Raw genomic sequence first — 17,345 nt, forward strand, 5'->3', positions numbered from 1 at the left:
TATATTTATGTAAACACAACATGCTATAAAAAATTATTACATTTCAAAAAAAAAAAAAAAAAACATACATACAATATGTGTGCTTATTTATTATTTGCAAGAGATGATACAAAACTTTCCTTTTATATACCGAGATAGAAGTGCTGAAAATGTCAATTCAGCCTCGATACGTGGAACTGTAGAGTTCGCTCCTAGCACTGTTTTCCGAAACAGCATGAAAAGGCTTAATTATACCACAAAGCAACTGATAGGGGATGTAGAGATAAAATGATTGCAAAAGATGAGGACAGGACACAGTTTAATACAAACTCACTATTCTTTATACTTTGTATTCACTACTATATAATTTCAGCCTGTGCAGGGGATATATATATACAATATATATATATATATATATATATATATATATATATATATATATATATATATATATATATATATATATATATATATATATATATGTGTGTGTGTGTGTGTGTGTGTGTGTGTGTGTGTGTGTCTATAGAGAAATCTAAAGAATACGTATATAATAGGGTTGGTAAAGTTTTACGAACATCCTGTAATTATGTTTGTGTGCATATCAATATGAATTTATATAAAATGTCTAAGATTCTGTTGATTGTTAAGTAATCAACTTTGCCGCAGTTTCTCCCAGTAATAATAATTTGTCATAATTTTTTCGCATTGCTTACGTTTTACGACGTTGAATACTCAGGAAATTATAAATAATGGTTTTTCGTAAACTGTCACAACAGTATTAAATAAAATTACTTTGCTTAATTTTATTTATTCGTTACTTTTTTATTTTTTATTTATATAAAATTAATGATTATATATATATTGAATATAAGGATACAATACAAATTTATCACAACCCGTTATATAATATTAAAATAAAACAAGGTTAATACTATTTTCAGTGTCATAAAAACAGCTGGGAAACCAAAGGCGATCCATTTAAGTTTAAATGTAAGTTAAACCTCGCACTGTAACATAGAAAAATCATATGGCGTTGATGCAGTAATGGATGTAGACAACAATCGTAACCAGTACCTACCTATGTAGTTGTGAGAATCGTTTAACATGGATAGATAATAAAAAATAACATTATAAGTTAAAATACTATTTTTAATATTTTTTATTATTTATACATGTGTAATGTATATAAAATGTGATTGTAACATTTTATTTACATTTAACAATAAGGCGTATAAAATGAAAAAAAAATAAAAAATATAATACATAGTAAGCAGGCATAATTACATATATGTTAAGATTAATAAAAGAATTTTAGTATTAAGAGCAAGCTATTTTAGAAGGTCATAGGCATAATAATGTTATGTTATGGAAGATATGAAGCGCTTGGTCACAGTGAACGTATGGTACGTGCTCTGAGTCTTCATGCGCAATAATCGTATAAGTCTGTAATAATGTTCAGCACACATTTTATTCTTAAAGTGTAATAAAAAAAGTAAATGACTTGTTGTCAAGGCAAATATTTTCCAAACTCTTTTAGAATTGCTTCTTTTTTAATTTTTGTTATTTGCGATTTGTTTTCAATTTGTATATTGTTGTGAAGTTAGCCTAGTTTTACGATTAACGTTCAACACACGCGCAATGCAAATCATGTGTATTGTAGAATTTGCTTTTATATTTACGCTCTTTGAATTGTAGTCAAACTTAGTCTAGCTAAATTGTATATATTTTCGCAAACAGTTTCCATTCCATACAATATTATAACAAAAGTTCAAACAAATCTTTTGCGAGTATATGATAGCAAACTACTTTCAGAAAGTTGTCCATTATATGTAAGTTTTGTTTTGTTCGCATCGTGAAATATGAATAAAGCTAGAGTTCGTGGACCAACACTGAAAAATTCTAACGCATCAAATTGTCTTTGTTTATAAACCTATATTTAATTTGATTAGAAAGTTACTCAAATTTCAATCGTTTCAATATTTTCTTTTTTAAACATAGCTTATCTCATAAAATATAATATATACGCTTATCCCACCGCTGGGCGTAGGCCTCTTCCCCCGTGTAAGAGAAGGATCAAAGCTTCATCCATACATTAACAATGAATAATTATACTAATATAATATTACAATTTAATATGTTAGTTTTGTTTTCTATTTAAGAAAAGTTTAATTATATCAAGGTAAAAAGAAGAATTACACGCATAAAGATATTAAATTACTGGCTAATGTCAAAACTTTGCCCGTAATAAAGGAACTTTAACACGAGATTCTTTGCTTTTGGCAAAAAATTACCCTAATGCGTCTTTTATTTTTCTTAAAACGACTGATATATTACAAAGTTTTCAAAATTTAGAATATAAAGAATTTGATAGTTTAGTTATATAGTAATAGTGTACGTAATTTATTTAAAACTAGCTGCTGCCCGCGACGTCGTCTGCGTGAACGCTATACAGCACCAAAAATACCTACGAATATACCTTTTAAAATAACATTCATTTACCCGTTTCTTCTTTACATTTCATATCTACAGAAAAATCTCATAGATGGCGCTGCTTTAAAATTGTCTTGTCTACTTATACCTATTCATTTAATTATGTTTATCGGCTTAGTTACTTATATTGTGTGATTTTTATAGTGTGAAGCTAGCTTATAGCATGGTTATTAACATAATAACAACAACATTCAAATATGCGTCGTTAGATTACACGTTGTTACAGAATGCGTTGAGGAAATAAAGGTTCACTGCTCGTTCCCGGTAGGTGATAGCATGATAATATGTAGCCTATATATTGAACCGACTTCTTAATAATATTCGTGATAAATTTGAAGTAAATCCATGCGGAACTTTTTGAGTTTATCCCGGACATACCTACAGACAAACAGATAAAAATAACTATATTTTTGGCTTCGGTATCGATTGTAGATCACACCCCAAGTATTCTTTAAAAAAAATATTCAATGTACAGTTTTGACTTTCCTACCATTTTATTATATATATAAATATTCAATTACATCACATAGTTGCCGAATATAATTTTGTTTTTATCGAAATTGCCAAAAAATATGCGTTTTAATTTACCTTAGCTATTTAACATATTTTTCCAGGTAGTTTACTTGGATATATTTAAGAACGATCTATCGTCTCAAACTTGACGCATCACTGTCATTCGTTCAATCATATTTATACCACGCAGCAACATGTCGCGTCATGATGCCGTAACATACCGCAGTATGTGCTATTTTAGTAATAAAGCTAAATTTATACTCATAAAACAGTAATAAAGAAGACTAAAGATAACGAAGCACTTACTAATAGCTAGATTACATTTTACTAACAAACTAACATATTATATATCTATATTTTTTTTTTATTTAAAATAACTAAACAAGAAGTTTAGGCATTGTGTTACAGAAAGGGAAATATTAGCAATGATAATTTAAAGTCAAAGTATAAGCTTACCTCAAGTAACGAGGATATTACAGTCACAAAACTTTGAGATGCATCTGGTTGCAGCCGTTTCCATAATATCGCGTTTCAATAAAACTTTCAATGAAGATCATAAAATTCTGGTATTAAAAATACGGTCGTTTTACGAGTACCTCGTTTCGGTAGGAACATATAAGGTAGTTTATTTGTTATAAAATGCAATTTGTTACTATGATGTACCGTTATACAGAGCAATAACTAAAGTATGAGTATATATCCTACACGTATCTTAGTAAACGGAGTAACCCGCATCTATCCGTTGACCGCCATTTTCTTTAAATAGGCTATCCATCGTGTTGCCGGACGTTCTATGCTACGCTTGTCTTTGAACATGTCGACTTCATCTAGCACTAGATATGAACATTTACGGTGAGTCACTGAATTGATGTAAAAGACTTACTTACTGAACCTAGTTATCAAAATTAAGAAATATTGCTGTAGTAACAAAACGTACGAGTTGTCACAACTGTAATCGTAAGCGAATACAAAATATGTATAATTATTTTAGAAATATACAAAATTATTTTTCTTTCAAATTATTCAACTATAGTTCGGCATGAAGTTGGGGAGGCCTATGTCGTGCAGTGGACTGCGATAGGCTGACGTGATGATCATGATGGTAGCTTCAGCCTGTACGCTGCTCCAATGCGGGTTGGCGAATATATTCCCTGCTATGAGTAACGATCGCTATCAGGTGTACATGACCGGGACCAACAGCTTCACATACTCTCTGAGGCAGAGTGGGGAGACCCATAAGGACTAACAGCCAGACCTGAAATAATTATTTATGTAGATACAAATATCCACTCCGAGCGGGAATCGAAACCATGGACGTCGGTATTTAGGCGCCGCGGACACGGCACACGCACCATTACAGACCACCAAAGAGGTCGTCGATCATGATGGTTATTCAACTTAATTAAACGTGTAAATACGCCAGGGGTTATCGAATATTATAGGGTATTCGACAATCATTCATTGACTCGTTTAATATGGCTGATTGCCAGAGCGATAATACCCAATTTCACACATTTGGCAACAGCGTAAATTCATATTGTTAACACGATCAAAGGTAATGTGAAGTAAGTATAAGTTAGTTTTACTGTTGTCATAGAGTATAAATTATTGTAATATAACTCTTGGCAATAAACTTACTTTTATCCGTAAATTATGGGCGGGGAATTTGGAATTAGGTGTTTTTATTTTTCTTTCTTTGTATGAGGTAACTATTTTAACACAAAAAAGGAACATACCATATCTGACTGATATTATGGGACATATTAACATATCTCAATCATTTTAAAATTACGTTACGTTTTAAATATTGTTATTATGATTTCATTCATTTCATTGTTATTTGTTTCTAGAACAATAACTCCACTTTATGATGGTGAACTATAATAGAATCAAGGAGCCGTTAAATCTTGTACCAGAATTTAAACTAATTTGTCGCTACATTTATTTGGCTAAATATAGAAAAGAAAAATAACAAGTAGGAAAAAATGCAAATGTCTTATACATCCTAATTGTACCAATACGTGTACTGTATCTGTAGTTACCTGAGTCTTTTTTAAAAACGTTATATATATATATATATATATATATATATATATATATATATATATATATATATTTACTTATCCTAAGGCTGTGAATTTTATAAAATCTGGCTCTTTGGCTACTCTTTTACTTAGGTTATTTGTTCCATGTTAAAATTATAAAATATATTTATATCATTATTATTACTAGCTATATATATATATATATATATATATATATATATATATATGTGTGTGTGTGTGTGTGTGTGTGTGTGTGTGTGTGTGTGTGTAAACAGTCCTCCCACGACCAAGGTTGCTGTAAAGTATCCGAAAAAGTTGTTTCATTACCCATGTAAGCATATACCACTAAATAGTCAATATATAATAGTCTCATATCACGTACATTACAGTCACAAAAAGAAAAATTTTATGAAAATTTAAGCTTAAAGTAAATTTAAATATGTTCATGCAAAATGAATCTGTAGAGCGCAGTGCTTAAGTGTCAGCACAATAAATGTTTTCAAAGTGTGGATTATGAAGATTACACTTCTGACGTGAAAGAATTAAAACGAACTGTGAATTGAATGTTTTTCTGTGGTAGCTTTATTAAAATTATTATTATTTTTTTGGCTCTTAGCTTTGATATACGAATACAAAAAAAAAAAAAAAAATTCACAATATAAAATGTCGTTTCAATATTTTTTTCCAGTAAATATTATGTTTGTAAAAAAATCGATGTATTCTTATGTTTTTAAATATTTGTGCAATTTGACTAACTGCACAAAGTGTAAGCATCACTTTTTATGTATTTTTATTTTTTTATTTAACTAATACTGTGAACTACTTCGAATAATTAAGGTACAAAAATAGAGCCAACAATTTTTGGTGCGCTTTGTCTTTTAAAAATTCTAAGTTAAGTGTCCTTAGTTATTTTTATAGCTCAGGCTTGAAAATTACTTTGTATTTTTAAATATACAAGAGATTATTACACTCGAGAGTATTGTTATTCTGAAGTAGTACGACGTTGATTATAATCTTAGTATTCAACTGAAGCTGAGCTTTTGACGTTTACTTTATTGGTAATACAATTACACACACAATTACGTTTACAACAATTACTAATTTGCAACTCTTTTTTACAAATTATACTGTTTTTTTCTAAAAGCTAAAAAATATATATTTTATTGAATATCGTACATTTCGTATAACAATTGGTAAAATTGTGTTGTTAAAAATAAAACTTTTTTAACTGACAGCTTTGGGTTTTCACGTGTGAAATGTGATTACAAATTTTTTCATTGTGTTCACTTCGAACAGAATGAAATATTTATATTTATTTTTATATATTTAACGTTTGGCTTGGAGGTTACAACAGCATTACTACAAAATGAAACTTAATCTTCATAAATTTATAACATATCTCAGAAACATTCTATTACCAATTTAAATATTGCTCAAATATTTTTTTTAACAGAACAGATGTCTTGCATTTTTCTTCATCACTTTTTTCGACGTAGGTATTATTGTTCTAAATTTATATACATGCATTACTCATCACTGGCAACCCCCATGCGGCCATGTATCAACAGCTATTCCAATTTGATTTTTTTTATCAAGCATGTGAAATTTTATAAAGGGTTAATTATATATATATGTAAACGAGTAACTGACGTATTTTTATTTTTTATTTAGTATTGTTTAAAAATTATAAAAAAATTATAAAATTAAACATATATAGTATTATTTACAAAATTATTAGAAGACTAATTTTTTTATGTAAATAAAAGTTAAGTTAAAAATATTACGTACTTCTTTCTTACTTCACTTGAAAATTTAAATATGTTAATGCAAAATTCAGAACCATGAAATAGGAACAAAATATAGACATAGATCTTACATATGTACAATGGATATAGCCGTATATTCTGTAAGTTATTACTTTATCGACGTGGTTGTTTTATGATAAATTTTAATTGATACTGTATAGCAAAAAGGTCTTATGATTTTAAAAAATATTCAGATTAAGGAGTGAATTTTAAGTGAAAATAAGGTAGTTCAAAATATTAATTATATTATTTTCTGTTTTATGAAAAATAAAACACTTAATATTTTTCCATTTTCAATTACTTTTAATTTAATGGTAATTTAACATCAATGCGGTCAAATAATATTTGTAGGTAAACTCATTCAAGCAGCCAAGTAGCCTTTAGTACCAAGTAAATAAGGTTGGTCAAAATATTAACTACATTTTTATTGTTTAATAAAAAAATCTACTTAATATTTTTCCATTTTGAAATAGTTTTAATTCAATAGCAACAGAACATAAAAGCGAACAAATAATACTTGTAAGTAAAGGTACAAGGTCTCTTCGCTGTTTTAGTTTTATAGCAGTTCATTCAATAACTGTAAAATATGTTTAGTACCAGGTAGCTACTGTCATGAATATTACAGTAACTTTAAAGTTTTATATCCCAAAATAATGTTGCTTTTGCTTACTCTAGTTCATTTATTGGCACTAAAATAGTTTTCAATAAAATCAGCAAAATACAATCTTCATTTTACAGTTAAGTAGGAAACAACGAACCCTTTTCTATTTCCGAAGGATGTAGGCAAGGATGTACTATTCAATATTGCAATAACAAGGTCTGCTGGGCTAACTAGGTCGGTTATTACCGTGAGCAATTAATTTTTAATCTCTTACTTAATAAATATTTTTTTAAGAATGTCAGTCTTAAATGTAACCGAAAAAATCTATAGAATATTTTTGAGGCGAAATTATCTTCAATATTGGAAACAAAATTTCTGTTATGTCATACATTGTATGTGATCGAATTAGAAAGAAGAGATTTGACAGTGTGGATTCTAAAAGGCGCGTAATACTCGTATAATTACGCCCGCGATGTCTCGTGTAGAAATTTTGATAAGACAAACAAACAACTTAAATGTTGCTTACGATTTATCTACTTAATATTAACATTAGTAAGAGATACACTAATAAAATTATAGAAATACTAATTTTTTACAAAAGTAACAAATATATGTGTTTGCTCAACAAAAAATCGACTTCAATTATAACGACAATCAAATTAATACAATGTAGGTAGGCGAAAAAAATATCGTATTATGGGTTTGATTTCAGCCTCGAGTCTGGGGTGTGTTATGTATCTATTTATTTATATATAAGTATTGTTTATATGTATTTATCGGGAAATAAAATATCCAACTCTATCAGCCAGCTGTTACCTATAGGTACATATGTATACAACACAGGCCCAGTTGCCCACCGTAGGATTTGAGGACCGTGTGTGTGAGTAATAAAAAAAAATTGAGAAACTGAATAAAAATGTAAGTTGAAGTTTATTTTCTAAAGTTACACTAGAATGTTATGTTTTCTAATTTTTTGTAATATTTTCTTTTGGTTCAATTAGTTTCGCGTGAATAATTGTGTATAAGTTGATCGGTACTTACTCTTCCTCCGACGCTTTCATTTTCCGTAAAATTATCCGACATCTGAATAGAATAGCTGTTCCGTCCGTGTGAACAAATTTTGTCAAGCGCTTATAACGAATCCTTATTATGCACAGTAAAATAGATACACATAAATAAATGAGCTAATCTTGTTTTTAATAACACCTTTTTAAGAGAAAGCAATCTTAGCTTCAAGTCAAAATTCATAACGTTTTTTTTGTTACATAGTTTGATTCCACTGTGATTATTTGATTATGTATTAAGGATTCTAAAATATATAAGATTAAATATTGTAATTCGTATTCGTGTACTATATAAGAGAGACGGATTTTTATCACAATTTTCCTTACTAGACTAAAATGTAGCAGATTTAATTCTGAGACATACACAGAAATGACAAGTTCTCTTATTAGGTTCTTCCGCAGGAAGAAAAATTGTCATCACGGCAACGGTACCAGTCCCAATAATAATATAATAATGACAAGAGAACAATTTATTTATAAGTGCTTCAAATACCCTTTCTGAAATAACGTTTTAGTATAAGAATAATAATTAATCTTTATATATAAAAAGACAAGTTCTGACTCATCAACGCCCAGTCTAAATCTGTCTAACCCAATCCTTGAACCTAAAAAGCTGAAATTTTGCACAGAGTTTCCTTTTATGATGTATACGAGGAATACGGAATGATATTTCGAAATTCAACCCCTAAAGGGGTAAAATGGTGGTTCAAAATTGTATGGGCAATATAATATATGCATATAAATAGGCAAATACGTCTTTCGTGATTTTCCGAAAATCAACCCCTTAGAGGGTGAAATGGGGTAAATAAACTTAATAATCGACATGGGTGTCGTTATTTATGTTTTTTGGGACGTTGATTACGAAAATTGCAGTTATTTTGAAGTTTAAGACGGCGGACATGACATAAAATTTATTAAATTGTTTGCCAATACAAACTCTGAACTCCCGTTTCACCACTATGGGGTGACTATTCAATTCGAACTTTCGTAGGTGTACTCCTATAAAAAAATAAGTAATTATAAGTTTTCAAACTTCAAATACATCATTATAACATTTAATAAAAATAAATAGTCTTAACCCTTAGGTACTTCCTTAGGTAGATTTCCTGTGCGAGCAAAGCCGCGAATAAAAGCTAGTATAATAATATAACGTTATTAGTATACTTATTAGGTCAATTCAAAAATGTTGACTCTAGAGTCAAAAATAAAGTTAAAATAAAAGTTCAAACCAGTCATTCAGATTTGTCATTGAATGTTATTCGTGACATTTAAATAGCACTACTGTTCGAGGTCCCGAGCCGTAAAAGTAAAAACTCATTCTCATCGAGTTGACGATATGGCTGAATGCCAAAACAATATGATATCGACTTACATATTTGGCACCAATGATCATTTTGCAATATACGCCTTATCAAATGGATATTAATAACTATTAGTGTCTGGTCAAATTATCCACAAACATGTTTAGAAATTAAGCAACCTAAATATGGTCATCGTATAAAATTATACTTAAAACATTGTTAGAAGTATGAAAGTTGAATGTGGCGATAAATTTAAGAAATAAGTTTAACTGTCCCTTGCTGCTGTTTTTGCTATAACATATATGTATGTATCAATTACATATTTGAAAATGTTTTTTTTATTATTATTATTATTTCTCAGAAGACAGCTAAATAATAATGTTTTTTAAGCAGTATTGTGTTTATTTTGGTGAGTAAGGTGACCAGCGCTTCAAGGGGGAATTGGGGATAGGGTCGGTAACGCGCTTGCGATGCTTCTGATGTTGCAGGGGTAATAGCTACGGTAATCGCTTACAATCAGGTGAGCCGGACGCTAGTTTGTCGACCTAGTTATATATTCTTATATATAAAATTCTCGTGTCACAATGTCAGTTACAATACTCTATGAAACTTTGTGAAATTCTGTGGGTATATCGAATAAGGTCTGAGAATCGTCCAACATTTATTTTTCATACCCCTAATTTATAAGGGGTCAAAAAGGAGGTTAATAACATATATGGTAAAACAACGTTTGCGGGGTCAGCTAGTATACACACATATGTATCATCCAATAAAAATATTTTTTTTTCTTCTATTTACTTTGGTAATCTATATTAATTTGATAGTCGATCTATTTAATTTGATTTTGTTTAATTTGGTGATATATACCAATAAATTACATAAAACTGTAGAGGTTTGAAGGATTTTCTATTGTCACTATTAATTAGAATAAGTAGAAAACAGATGTTGCAGGTAGTTGAATAAATTGCTATTTGACTAAAGCTGTTTTTGATTTTGATTTTATTTTTAAGCTATTGCATAGCTTTTATCGCGGGCTTTGAGTGCGGCGGCTGAATCAAGAAATTCCGTAACGAAAATAAAACCTTATTCCTCCACCCCGCCTACCATGTAGCTCGGCCGAGCGTTCGCTTAACGTGTATGTATATGGTACGACTGTACGAAGCTCGCACGGATCGAGACGAGCTGCTCCATGTATTGCAAGATAATAAAAATATTTTAAACGATATTAACTTCTCATTTATTCAATAAAAGAAAAAAATATATTTTCTTATCGGTCACCACGCTCGAAAAGTGTAACTTGAATTAATATCAAAGAAAAAAAAATACTGCATAAATAAAAAATAAATCATAATTGCATAAGTTGATGAAAAATGCTATGCAATAGCTTTACAGCGGCAGTCCCCGAGTGCCACACGTTTTTTTTATACAACTAAGTAGTCAAACAAGCGTACGGCTCACCTGACGATTAGCTTCCACTGACCTTAGGAACACAACACTGCTTGAAAGCATTATTATTTAGCTTTTTTCTGTAAAGTTGAGGTATTTCCTCAGTTAGGGTACTCCAGATTTTGAACAAGATGATGATAAATTAAAAATAATAATACAAATTCGAAACCCTTTTGATTTTACGATACCATATGAAAAGTAAATACGTTAATTAAACGACTAGTAAAGAAAAAATATTAATTAAAAATAACAAATATTTAAATAATTTCTTCCTCCATTTAAACACTGGACTAGTCGTTCAAATAACTTGCCCTTCAAGCAAATGCTCAAAATTTGAGAATCTCCTAACTCAGATCACGAGTATGATAGCCATTAAGTATCAGATGTTTTCATTGTCTGAAAATGACTGTTATAATAAGTTGCGTTGTTTTTTTTTAATATTTTGATATACAAAACATAAAAATAAGTATATTTTATTGAGTTTTTTGTGTACGGTATGTAAAATAAAGTACATTTGACTTATTATTAGTTTTTATTAAATATTCTTGAAACTATACATAAGTATATCTATCTAAGTAAATAATAAGCGATGAGCCGTTTTTTTTTTTTTGTTCAATTATACTGCGAAACTGGTACCGATGGTTGGTAAAAATTACTATTAATATATATGATTGTATAAAAACAAAAACAAAAAAAACATAAAAACATTAACTGATTGAATATATTGATTAATTGTATGAGAAATTGTAAAAACCAAATCTCATATTTATTTGCTACAAAATATGATTAAAAAAAGATAGGTAGTATTAATATTTCTATAGTATAACTTTTTGTTAATGTATATAACTGTTTGGTAATTATTTATAATTGATTGGTAAAATAATGATACTTAACATGATATTATATTATTATTATTATATATTACTAGCTGACCCGGCGAACTTCGTATCGCCTAACACAAACTTTATCGTATGGTATTAAAGTTCAAATTGACTTTTAAGTATTATCACAAATCTTTTGTATGGGAGTATAGAAAAGTGTTGTTTTTAGAATTTTTCAGGAAATTTAGAATTTTTTTTTAGAATATTTCTCTCCGTAAGAACCATCCTCGTACTTCAAGGAATATTTTAAAAAAAAAATTAGCGAAATCGGTCCTACCGTTCTCGAGTTTTGCGCTTATCAACACATTCAGCGACTCATTTTTATATTATAGATTATTTGCAAATATGAACTGATTGAATGTATTGATTGGTTGTATAATATGTAATAATGAAAAATCAAATTTCTTATCTATAACTACAATGATGATGATATTTTGATATTTTTACTGATTCTTCCAGTATTAGTTATATTTAAATATTTTTGTAATTCAGACATGTATGGAATAAATAAAGCTTTGTTATTATTATTATACTGCAAAAACTACTGAACCAATCTGAATAATACTTATACCATAAGTATACCACTATTTCTAATAAAAAATGGGTTACCTTTCCGATACATAAATGAATAATTCAGTAAATCGCATCCAATTAAAGACAAAAATGTTCTACGAAACGCTGATTATACATTGAAATCAACATACATATACCTATTTCAATTTTGTTGGGAATAGACGTTTTTAGATAATTTCAAGACAAGTAAATTAAGGACACGTAACTCGTAAATTGCATTTATACTAATAATGCAAACATACAAATACACGTACAGCAACCAACTGATACTTATAAAAAAATCATTTACTGGATAGACATAGTGACCTCATAAGGCCGGCACTCTGATAATTTCGTTTGTGTCAAACATAGGAAATCATTGATAACACTATTAATTAGTTACGAAATTGTATACTTAATGAAAGTACTTGTTTATTTATTAATAATTGAAAAATTATAACGTCATTGTTATTTCTTTGATAAATCGATACGCCTGAACAATTTTAAATTTATCTGTAAAATCGAACGTGTTAAATTTGGATGTACTATTTACTTTCATCAATCACACATCTCCGTTATATATTTCAAAAGTAAACTTATTTATCACTAATATATTAATATTTTCACTAATAACAAGAACGCACAAACGAAAAATTCAAAGCGAATTGTTATTAATATTACTCTGTGGAATTGTGGCGACATCTATTGCGCGAAATACGAACGACTACAAACTACGTAATTAGAGAAAACTGACGTATCCTACATCGCGCTATCAGAGTTTTCAAAGTGATTAAGTATATATACAAGATCCCGATAACAACCGTCGGGGCGTTAGCCCACCAGACACAACACCCGTCTGGTCGGAGGATCCTCCCTTTTCATTGGTTGATGAGAAATTCAATCACCATGCTCCTCGCAACCCCAAAGAATGTTGCGATTATGCGACCGTGTCAAAAATCATAATTATTTGTAAAAACGGTATCGAATTCAAGACGATTTGATTTGACAGGTTTTTCTTAGGCTGTGCCTACTGTCATTGTTAAACCGACCAATGTTAAAAACACAATACTTTGTTCGTATTCCATATGACGCGCAACATTATAAAATTGTAGGATTATATAATATCCTACTGTCATTGCTAACATTTTGTTAGCGATTTTAGGCAGAAGTTTCATAAAAGGCCCGTCGTTGATTCGCGCGAAGCGCTGATATCGCATATATGACAGTGGGTTTTTCAAATTGAAACGGATTTAAATTGAATTAATGTTTATGTCTTTTTCATAAATAATTATGTAATGTTCATGTTTAATAATATATCATTTTTAGTAACGTGCCAAGGTAGGCAGTGCCTTTCTGCCTATATGAAATGCACGCTACGGTATATACATACACTCTAAACACATTACCCTCTTTCTGCAGTAGGATAAAAACAGAATGTTTTGAATTTGCTTGTAAACTTTAGGTGCTTAGGATTTTAGTTAAGCTGAATTCAGAAAATGCTTGAATCACCTAGTAAGTAAATACATTTTCCTCCATTTTGCTTGTAAAATTAGGTCGTAACGAAGTTGTCACAAAGAAAATGCGATATATGTCTTAGTAATAATCGAGATAAAACCAATAAAAGAACCAAACAAACACCATCTATCAAAGGCTCACAGGTAGCAAGGATCGATTTAGGATTTGAAATTACACAAATATAACTTATTCGCTTTTGCACATTACATAAAATGTTCAATAAAGCTTTCTTTTATTCTATTTTACGAAGTTTAAACGATTATCCCAAATTTATTGAACGGAAATATGTTTTTAAACAGTCCAGGATAATATTTATGACGATATAAAATAGCCATTCTAACATAATACAATTTTCAAGCAATTTAGCGATCGTGGATAACTTGTCACGGTGATTGATCGATTATTTGATTTATGATGAAAAAATATGCAAACTTAAAAGATTCCAAGAATATATTCATTTTAGATTTATAAAATAGACATATTATTTTGGAACTCTGTCTGTCTGTCTGTCGGTCTGTTTGTTCCGGCTGATCTCTGAAACGACTGGACCGATTTTGATGGGACTTTCACTGGTAGACAGCTGATGTGATAAGGAGTAACTTAAGTTTTTATTTTAGAAACGTATTTATTTTATATAACTTTGCGACCGGAACAATAACGTTTTGTTCAATTCCACGCGGAAGAAGTCGTGGGCACAGCTAGTTTGATAATTATGTATATTTAATATCTGTCTGAACATTTTTTACGTAGGTTATTAAAGTTTTGCACAAACTTTTGTGATGTAAGTAATAGGATTTTATATTCAGATGATATTTTCAGCGAGTAACTAATATAATAGCAATTTAATTACTAACATTTATTTACTTTCAAGTCCAATATTCTTCGAAAAGTTCTTTATATTCACGAGTAACGAAAAAAAACGGCCAATCTTTCTAGGACGCGATACGAAGATACGTCGGTTTGGAAATACTTTTGGCTGACCGTTGCTCCCGCGGTTTTGACTTCTCTCGTTTTAGGCATTTTCATTAGACGAAGCACTTTGCTGGCCTCATGGGACGATGCCAACTGCTAAAAAGGGACAACGCACGAAATCTCATTTTTGATTTTTTTGCAGTTACTCGGTATCAGCAAGTGTTAGTTACGCGGTATTGCAGTGCAGTATCAACGAAAATAAACGTCAGCTAAAATTAATTAAAAATAAAAGAAAAGCAGGTAAACATTTCTTAAAAAGGTTCTTTATAATAATTACTAATATTAACTAATGATTTCCAAAATACATCAGTCTTTTCAACATTGTATTAAATTTATTTTATATGGCGCAGACTAAAGTAGTTACACTACAATAGCTTGTAATTTGCCTATAAAGTTCAGCTTAACTTGGGTTATAATTATTCTGGCCTCTGTTAGTGTGGTGTATATTTTAACTCCTGACACAGTTCTCGTTCTATTGAATAAAGTTGGGAGTCAGAAATTGATTAATATCTCAATTGATATAACTCTCGTAGGTAAATTTTATAGAATTTTGGTAAAGCAATTCTTTTGGACGAGAACTCATACTATTAAATAAGATGTCAATACAAAGAGAGTAGAATAATAACATTATAATAATAACTATTTGTAATCTGTTCCTAATTACGTAAGTTTTTTATACTGTTTCTGCGTAGGTATATATGAAAGCCCGTTGGACCGACGATCTACGTAAGATTGACGGTGTAGACTGGATGAGGGTTGCGGAAGACCGGGATGTGTGGCGCGAACTTGGGGAGGCCTATGTCCAGCAGTGGACTGCCATAGGCTGAAGTGATGATGATGAGTGATGAACTTGTCAATGTCGAGAACAGCGTGAAATTTAGAATCTTTTGACTCTTTTGGTCCGTCGGCGCAGTTTGTAGTGACCCTGCTTTCTGCTGCGAGGGTTGTGGGTTCGATTCCCACCCCGAGTCGGAGTGTATATATATATATATTATTTTTACCTATATATATATATATATATATATATATATAGGTAAAAATGTGACTATACCAGTCGGCTGTTACCTATAACACAAGCATTAAGTTGCTTACTTTAGGAACAGACGACCGTGTGTGTATTGTCCCACCATTGTTTATACTTTATATTCTTGTTGCTTGATTGAAATTAGAACATGATAAAAAATTAGAGACAGTGGAATTGATGAGTAAAATATTTGTCATCAAAGTTGGTACCTATTACGAATCTCAAGTGTGGTTCAATACTTGAGAGAAAATCGTTTCTTTAAAAGTAAAAACTTTCTGGATCAGAAAATTTTTCGAGCAACTTTTCGAATTTTCTTTCCATAAAAACCTAGCTGGAACTCGGACCATCAGAATGTTTTAAAACAAAAAATAGTCAACTCGGTTCAGCTTCAACTGCACTCAAGTACATAGATCAGCTTTTTATTTTATCCCTAAGGATGAAATACGAATATGGTACTATTGTTCTTATGTTTGTAAGATGTTACTTACTCATGTTGGAAATTTTAAAACAAAATTGTTCTTATTTAGAAATAAATCATTCAATTTCAGAAACATATTTTTTAAATTATGTATATTTTTGTTGTATGTATATTTTTGTCATCATATGTTAAGGCGTCAACGTCAACGGCGAATACATCTATCTCCTTCGCTTCACCGACGATATCGTCATCTTTGCGGAGACGTTGCAGAAGCTGAGTTAAATGCTAGGCAGCCTAAATAAGTCCCCCCGACGAGTTTGTCTCGTTGATTGTTCAGAATTATATCTGCCATACAATTCAACTAGGCCGAAACAAATTCGAGAAGGAAGCCGATAGGAGAATTCAGATATGCTGGATGGCGTTTGGCAGGCTTCGCGGAGTTTTCACTTCGTAGATTCCGCAATGCTTGAAGACAAAAGTCTTCGAGCAACGTGTTCTGCCTATTTTAATATACGGTACCGTGATGAAGGGACTAGTGCACAAGTTCAATGTCGTTCAACACATAATGGAACGGGCTATGCTTGGGGTCTCTTTCAAAGACGTGATTAGAAATTAGATCCATCCGCGAGAGAACAAAAGTAACTGACATAGCCTGTAGAATAAGCAAGTCGAAGTGCTAATGGACTGATCACTTCTGTCGCAGAACCGATGGCCTAATGAGCAGACATGTACTGGAGTG

Source organism: Melitaea cinxia, chromosome 12, assembly GCF_905220565.1.
Source record: "Melitaea cinxia chromosome 12, ilMelCinx1.1, whole genome shotgun sequence".
Classification (NCBI taxonomy): domain Eukaryota; kingdom Metazoa; phylum Arthropoda; class Insecta; order Lepidoptera; family Nymphalidae; genus Melitaea; species Melitaea cinxia.